The sequence below is a fragment of the Hypomesus transpacificus genome, chromosome 21, assembly GCF_021917145.1.
Source record: "Hypomesus transpacificus isolate Combined female chromosome 21, fHypTra1, whole genome shotgun sequence".
NCBI lineage: Eukaryota > Metazoa > Chordata > Actinopteri > Osmeriformes > Osmeridae > Hypomesus > Hypomesus transpacificus.
The window spans coordinates 3,218,180-3,227,051 of record NC_061080.1 but is presented as its reverse complement, the minus strand read 5'-3'; the positions used below and the strand labels follow the sequence as shown (position 1 = coordinate 3,227,051).

At 45.7% G+C, this 8,872-nt stretch overlaps 1 protein-coding gene across 1 annotated transcript in view; it reads left to right on the top strand.

Annotated features, from left to right (window-relative positions):
- The window catches only part of LOC124483458 (lectin L6-like), a 504,761-nt gene that overhangs the window by 118,177 nt on the left and 377,712 nt on the right, over positions 1 to 8,872 (top strand). The window lies entirely within an intron of this gene.

Sequence of the window (8,872 nt, the reverse complement as noted above, 5' to 3'; positions counted from 1 at the left end):
CATAAAAACACTGGCTGTCTCCATTAAGGCTCTTTGTAGTCTGGGTCTAAGAAGAGTGCGGTAACACCAGACCAGACCATGCGAATGACCGTCACCCTGGTCAAGTAGACTGAGGAAGACGAGAGAAAAAACAACAACCCTAAGGTCGCATCCGCAGCTGCAGCGGAGGAAAGTATGACACCGTCTGGTTCTTCTACCAAACACAACCACCAGAGAAGAAACATGGAAAGTATGGTGGTACCTCGGAGCGCCAACAACCAGGCAGTCCACCGTCCTTCCCACTTGTGTTACCATGTGTCTGGCCACGTGCAAAGAGCTTAAAGGCAAATATGACATTATTAGTCTGAGGTATGAATCACACTTGAGGGAAAACTGCAAAGGCATCTGGTCCAGGGCGTGAGGGATGGCATTAGGTTAAGTAATCTTCTCTGGTGGAGAATGCGTTCTACTGAAATCGAGTAGCATTTTTACTATTTTTCACAGGAATGAAGAATTAAAAATTAATTTGATTTGTGGTGTTTCGTGAACAAAAAATAGTCGATTTTCACTTAGTTGAACCAAAACTCTGTTGAGTCATCCAGTCATTTTAAAGGGCAGAAAGTCGGCCTTGTTTTGTTGACCTACAACAGAAGAGAGCCCCCAACACATTTGGAGTGTGTGACACCCTGAGGCCTCTGTGACCTCAAAGATAAGGAAGGAGTGTGTCGCAGTGACAGAGATATCTCTCGAGGCCTACCTGTCCCCCGATCGACTCAGGACACGTGCACAAACACAGACAGAGAGACACACCCAGCCCTTATCACTTCAGAGCATCCTTTCTGGTTTATTCCAGATATGTTGTGAAAAGATGTGCACGCTTGCGAAAAAAACACGTCTGTTTTCGCACACACGTTGAGTGTGCAGGCAATAGTGTTACCATTTAGATTCAGCAGCAATTTCGCCTGTTTTGGCCTTACTCACACATGCAATGCACATGTCCCGTCCAGTATGATTGAACTGGATTCAGAGGTCAAATGGTACACGTCTTTATATAGAAACTGCAAGAATATTGTAATCAAGATGACTGGAAGAAACGTAGCATTATCCCTGACAGGGCCAAGGAGCTCAAAGACAAATAGGTGCTAGTCTCGTGGCCGGGCCGAAACACCCAGAACAGCCGTTTAACAGACCAGACCAGTTCTAAACAATAGAACCATCCACCTACTGACCGACCCACCCACAAGGCATGTTATGTCTCTGTCCTAGAGGCCCGAGAGCTGGGCTGTTCTCACTGGACGAAATGGTCCGAGACACTCTACTGAGGCCATAACAAACGGAGAAACTGCTCAGTCTGCGGGGGGACCCCTTTAAAACCATAACACAGTCCGATGTTTACTGGCCGTGGAGCAGAAAGGGATAGTTGTGGAGCCAAACTGTGTTGGGCCCCATCCATCTGCTCAGTCTGGACACACACTCCTCCCACTGTAATCATTGTGGCGGCGAAAGCACGTTTGTCTTTACTAATCAAGACCACATGGACGGGAACATTGGGAACGGAACAGTAGCGCTGGGACATTTCGGCGGGATGGCTAGGTTGGGGTCGTGCGTCGTTTTGGCAGGGGGGGGAGTGGGGGAGGGGGGTTAGGGTTGTACCACTTTGAAGGGGCCCCCGTGTGTGGTGCGGTGGTCTGTGTCCAAGTTTACATACTGCTGCTTGTGTCTTGTGGGTGATAAATGTGAAAATGGTGTGTTGTCTGTCTGCAAACGCCTTCTAAAAATGGCCTTGGTCAGTGTCAGGCATTCCTTCGGTCACCAATACGCACCTTTGATTGGAAGAGAGCGAGAGTTAATGTCTCTCTGGTGTCTGAAATAAACCCCGGGGTTTGGAGGCTAGACTACGGCCTCGCAACTGAGGTCGGAGACAGAGGAACTGTAGGTTGCAGGAATTGGAGGTTGTTGACGTCCAGAGGGGGAGTGCACACATGCGTCTTTACGTGCCCCGACTCACGTACCCCAAGTGTGCACCTTCCATTCACGCAAACAGACACATAGGGCTCATACATTCATAAAAACAAACACACACACAGACCCACACACTCATACACATGCACATGCACTGCTCACTCACACACACACACACACGACCAACACACACACAACCCTTTCTCTTGAACACGCTTATATACGATCACGATGATATAACAGTCCAGACTGTGTAAACAGCCGCAGAGGCCGAAAGGTGATGTACACAAACATACACACATAATGACCGGTCTGGACAGACCCCCTTAAAGACATAGACCCAGAAACATCGCTGAACCAGACACACAGCCTGTTTACACCAAATGGCAAGAGAGCGACCAGAGTCCGGTAGGAGCCAATGGGAGCCCGGGCACTGGAGTGTTGCCACTTGCGGTCATGGCGTAGTAGTCGCTATGTAGGCCTGGCAGGCAGAGAGGAGGGAGGAGTGGGAGAGGGTGGCGGTGGTGTGTGCCAACCGTGGTCCAACCGTGGTTAACCACCCCGGGTCACCTACACTTCCTCTGGCCTCTCCCGGGAGGAAAAACAGTCTAGTCAAAATAATGGTGTCATTTTGGGCTGTTACGTTGGAGCGAGGGAGGGACGCAAATAGAAGCAAGCAGCCAGGGGAGGGGCCGCGGAAACGGATTAAGAACCGAACAAACAAAATATAGTCTTTTTTTCTCTCTCTTCGTTCTTCTTGTTTTTTTAAATTAGCGGTGTTAGATGCGTGGCGTGGTTCCAGTGCGGGGCTATAAAATAAAATTCAGATGTGTCAGCCTACGCGAGCTATTATAACTGGGTTCTGTCTTCCGCTGGCCTCCTTCCTTCCCGCCCTCCTCCTCCTCCTTTACCCTCCCCTCTCTCTCTCTCTCTCCCTCCTTCTTCTTCTAGCCTCTTTGGTCGATTTTGGCCTCCTGCCCTCCTTCTCGCCCCTCTCTCTCTGCTGGACATGGAGATGGGGAAACGTGGTTGTGTGTGCTTGTGTGTGCATCCACATACGGGTGACTGTGTGCAATGCCTCAATTCTAGTGTGTGTGTGTGTGTGTGTGTGTGTGTGTGTGTGTGTGTATGCTGGCGTGTCACTGTGGAGTGTTTGTGTATGTGTGACTGTGTGTGTTTCTAGGCCCTGGTTGGAGGGCTCCAGACCTGGCTCCAGACCTGTCTCACATGCCACTGTGAGTGGCATGGTCCAAAAGTATTTACCACCTTACTGTTCTGGCTCCTGAAACAGAGCCTATCCCCTTCAAAAGGACCTTTAAAGCAGGCCCATCTTTGTAGACTGTCTGGCTACACCAGCATATACAGTAGATATTTAATCGAATAATTGACATTGTAGGAACAATACACTGGACATTTCATCCATAACATGTCGCTAATAGTAGTTGTTTAGTAGTTTAAAATATCAAAAGAATCAGTGTTTTTTTTCTCTCTTGCTCGCTTCCTCTCTCTCCTTTACCGGATCCAGGAAGAGGTGATGACGAGACAGTGTGATTACACTGTGGAGGAAAACCACTTGTGGATGTTGGCAAGCCAAAGGACGACTCATCAGAAATGGCTCTTTACAAAAAGACTATGCAATGTCTGTGACATGTTATGACTCAGTTGATTTACATCTTAATTATAACCTAGAGCATACAGTCACTCTAAATATCCACATGTGCAGGCAGAGCGAGAGGGGTCATTGGGTTTGTCTTTGTCGCAAAGATTTTCCAATTGCGGAATTGTTCACATCTATCCATCCGTTATCCATCTGTCCATCCCTCTGTCCATCCATCTATCCATCCATACGTCCATCCATTTATCTATCTATCCATCCATCCGCCCACCCATCCATCCGTCATCCATCCGTCATCCATCTATCCATCCATGCATTAATCCATCCATCCATCTGTTCATCCATCCATCCTATTGTCAAGCACTAACTCCCATCTTCTCAAAATCAAGGACTCAGCCTCGTCAGGCAGCCCTTTGAGTTAACATTGCTCAATTACTTTAACAACGCTTAATAGGATGCTGCGGCCTCCGGGTAAACTCAAAACAGACCTGGTCCGACCCAGAAATAGCAGCCTCTGGAAATCGGCGTCCCGGGCTCCCCAGGCCCAATAACCCCAGGAGACAGCGCCACTCACCCTAATGGGGACCGGAGCCCACCTCCCACTCACTCAGCTCCTCTCTGACGTAGGAGCTCACACACACAGGCACAAAAAACACACACTTGTGGACGCACACCTCACACGCAGTCACACAGAGACGGTGCACACACGCCACACACACACGCTTGCTGTCCTCGACGCAGACGCACATAAAGTACGCATAAATACTTTAGTTTCTGCTTTTTTGTAGGAAAGCTCCACCACGTCACTAGTCACAACATAACAGCGGTGAGCCACTTTGTTGACTTAGACGAATCACGGTTTTTTATTCTACGAGTGTTGTTGGCGCCCTAAAAATACCTACCCAGAACTGAGGGGGCGGTGGGGACGGAGCTGGTGACATTTATTAGTTGCTTCACCCCTCCACAGAAATACTTACATTTTTAGACTGGTCTTGAATTAAAAACAATGTACTCAGTAGGAGGCCTTGTAGAGAGAGAGAGAGCCATCTTTCACAAGAACAAATTTGTATGGAAGAGAGGTCCAGTTCAGGTGAATCTAATTGAAAGTCCTTCAATTCAATTACCCTGTCTTGTTATCAATGAAGGGACTACATCGGTTTACAGGTCTGTTTCTCTTCCTGGATGGCTGCTATTGGTTCCTTCTCTTGTGCCAGGCACCAGCTGTTTACCATATGTGTGCTCCCGAGGTAGTTACACAAGAACAGCAGCAAAAAGCAACATGTAAACACAGCAATTATCCTCAGATGAAAGTGGCAAAATACCCGTAAAGTCAATTTTGAATGTTTTCATTTTCAAATTTAACCGAGAATTGTCGTCCTTGCAACAATAACAAACTCCACCTTGTCATTCCGGAGACTGCTCTAGCCTCGTTTGGACCGTTAAGATAATGTAAGAATGGATGTACATTATGTAAACACAAAAACAACTTGTTATTCCTCCCGTGGTCCCCTAGCCAGATTAATTGTACTAATGGTAGAAATAAAAAAACAAACATGTTTCCAACATGGGAATGTTCATTGTGACTCAACAATCCCTTCATTAAATTCCCATGGCAATTTCATTTTGTTCTGTGCGTTCCGACTTTGGAACCCCTCAGTTAGCACTCTGTTAAAGAGAGATTAATTAGGGAGCGAGACTTCCGGGGCACATTTCCCCCGACGTCGATGAACCCCAGACAGACGGGGATCATTTCACAGACATCAGTCAGAACAACATCCTGTGGTAACCAGGAAATGCTAGGTAAATGATAGGCTGGATAAATTGAGGTCTGGCTTGCCATCACACTGCTTTAAAATAAACGTCTGCCTTGCCCTAAGTCGTTTCATCTGTGTCAGCATGCGAGGCTGGTGATTTTTACAAATGCGAAAGGAAAACGTGGGTTTTGGAGCCCCCAAGATCAACATTATCCAAGAGAGGGTAATCCCCAATGGTTTGCTGAGAACCACTGCGTTATGTAATGTGTAATGGGGTCTAAGTTTTTTCCTAATTTACTCAGATTTTCTAAGTTTATAGTACTCTCCTTTCTCAAGAAGTTTCACTTTAGCATGTGAGCATGGTTGGCTTCTTGACAGAGAAACAGATGAAGCCGTCTTGATTTGGATGAAAATGCATCCCAATGTTATGTGTATCACTCTTGGAAACCGACCGACATGCACCTACTAGTCAATCCTCCCTCAATTAGCTCGTAGGCCTCCTTAGACCTTTTCTTTAAAGTGCCATGCCTGGAGATATCTGAGGACAACCATAGAAACCACAAAGAAAACAGGTACTGAATGTGTTTTTTCCCTCAGGTTTCCACTCTAATTGCAGTTATTACCCCCGGTTCATTGACGAACCGCCAAAGAAACCACCTGCCATGACAAGACGATGATGAGTTTCATCTTCAGATACGCTTCTTCCAGCAAGTAGGTTTACACTAATGGGATGGATCCTTCATGTGTGTCACGTCGTGAGGTGGAGTAGGACCCAAGTGCAAGAGAGTCGGCAGGCATTGTGGAACAAAAAGGGTTTAATACTCAATAACCGGGAACAGCCAGTGTACACGCAGGGACAAAGGTTAATGCCAAGACAAACACTGGACATAAAACAGGAACCTAAATACACAGAAACAAACAAGACACAGGTGGACACAATTAAACTAACAAGAACTGAACGAGACACAGGTGAAGACAATGAGACAGGGAAACAATAGGGCAGGGCAAAAACTGAAACCGGGGGGCACGGCTGTGGCTGTGACAATGTGAGGTTATCTTCTCCAGTAACTAACCACATTCCGTAATAACCCACTACTTCTTTTCCAAACAAATTATGCTTTTTCATTACTTATCTGTTTTATCACTTTTAATTTGACCACTTACTGTAAACTATGCCTGCATTTTCTCCTGTTTTGGTAAAAATAAAATGATTTAACCTTCTGAGACAACTAGGAGCTTATTAGCTTTATACTAGACTAGGCTACACTGTCCGGAATTCCAATATGTCTGAAAAATACCTCAGTTTTGAGCCTCAACCAATGGCTGCAGAGAGCAAAGACTCATTTTCAAGTGTAAACAATTCAATAATGCCCAGAAACATCATTTAGTACTGGTCTCAGTCTTATATAGGCCACAATAAAAAGGGTTGGGTAGCTTTTGGGGAGACTTAGTGAATTTAAATCTCAAAATGAATTGTTTCTTTTATGAGACAACTTGCCTTTCCCAGAGGGATACCACAAAACTATTAAAGTGCTTAGTTTTTGTTACATGTTGCATAACATAATTTGTTTCTTATGACCTACTTTCTCACCAGGATCACATTGCTTGATAATAAAGTACTTTTTCCACAATTGATCAGGACAATTGGCTGTAGGCTAAATACATATTTACCAACAGGATACGTGTTTCAGACTAAGTGCGTGCAATGCAGTGCATTCTAAACACACTTACTCACACGCACAAGCACAATAGAGTCACAAGCCTTAAGGATATGTTTGTCTTAAAGCCGGCAGTTACATGTTGAGACTACCCCTCAGCATAATAAAAACGAAATTCAATTCAATCAATTCAATTTTGTCTGCCACACAAGATATTACACATTATATCATGTTTTGTGAACTGCACTATTGACGGTTACTAATTACAATGACTAAACAACAGTACATGCAACATCCAAAATTTTATTTCACAAAAATCAAAAGGAGATGCCCACTTTCTTCTCTCCGTGAAAACAATTTTTTCTTCACTTGCGGTTTTAAATACATGGCAGACAGATTGGATATATAAACACATGGGTGCACGCACTGGTTCCTACCAGGCAGGCATTGACCAGGCAAGACATGTCATGTCCCAGGCTGGCCCCCTTCTGAGAGCAGCTATAGTTGACTCACTGTAGCCCAGGGGCCCACAACCTTGTGTCCCACCACAACTATGCTCTGTCTGACCAGAGCCCCAGAGTCAGGGCCACACACACACACAAACACACACATGTGCGTAGTGCAGTTGGTGGGTTCCATGCAGACAACACTTGCGGATTGACCCTTCATCGCAATTCATCAACCAAGAAGAAAACAACAGTTTCTCTTTTCCCTCTCCCTTAGCCCTCCTATTTTGTGGTCACATCTCTGATTGGAAGGTAGACCGTCATGTTGACAGATTTGACGTTCTGCACGCAGTGTTCTTATATAACCATTAAGCCTACTCTGTCGATGGTTGCTTTACCTGGCTGAGCCTGTGTGTCATCAGTCCATGGCCCCATGTTAGACAGAAGGCAAGCTCTTGTATAACCCCCCTCAACAGCATACTTTCAGTCATTGTCGGAGCTTTGAGAAAATTGAGATTGCCTGGGACCTAGACAGGCTTGGATGGACACAGGTCTAGCCATAATAGTCAAACATTGGTCTAGTCTGAAGTTCTGTCTGAAGTTCTGACTGAAGGACTGTAGTCTACTGGACCTCAGTTTAGGGCAGCCTCCGGACTGTGCCAAGCTGAGGGATGTTCAGGCATTCATGCCCGTCCCTCCTCCTACCTCCTCTATCCCTCCTGCTGTTGCCCACATATCACACAAACACACACACACCCACCTTTGTCTACACTCAGACACACTACTTTGCAGTTCCCCCTTACATTTACTTGCACGCACCCACACACGATATCCAATCCCCCACCCACGCACCCACACGCGCACTGGATCGGCCACAGACACCCACATCACCCTCCTCCAGTCCACACTTGTTTACCCACTGTCGTAGCAGCTCCATAGCAGTCAGCCCTTCATTCCTGGGATGTCTCCATGCATTCTTTCACTGGCTCGAAGAATGGCGTGGCCGACGTCTGCGGCACCCTGGTCCATGTGAAACCTTAGAAATGGGTGATTCTGAGAATGGAGTACTAGAGGTATTCTTTGAGGTTATGTCATTTTATAAGTGAGATTTTGATGTAAAATTGTGTAAATAAAAGGGTTTTTAAACCGATGCAAAACCAGCTGTGGTCAAGCTGTGTTTTGCAGGGGTACCTACTTGTAACAAAGTGTGTAGGCCAAATTCACAACCCTTTTGAAAAACATTTTAACATTTCAAAAAAATAAATAATAGATGATTCAGGTAAATGCAGTTCCAACTTGGCTATCAAGCTTTTACTTTACCTGATTGTGCCAAACCCTACCTGTATAACCCACAAGTCTGTGCAAGACTGCCACCTATGTTCCACATGAGTAATAATTGTACAGTCTGTTACAAAACATTTAACCAAAGCTTTGTATATTTGAAATGTTTCCTAAAAT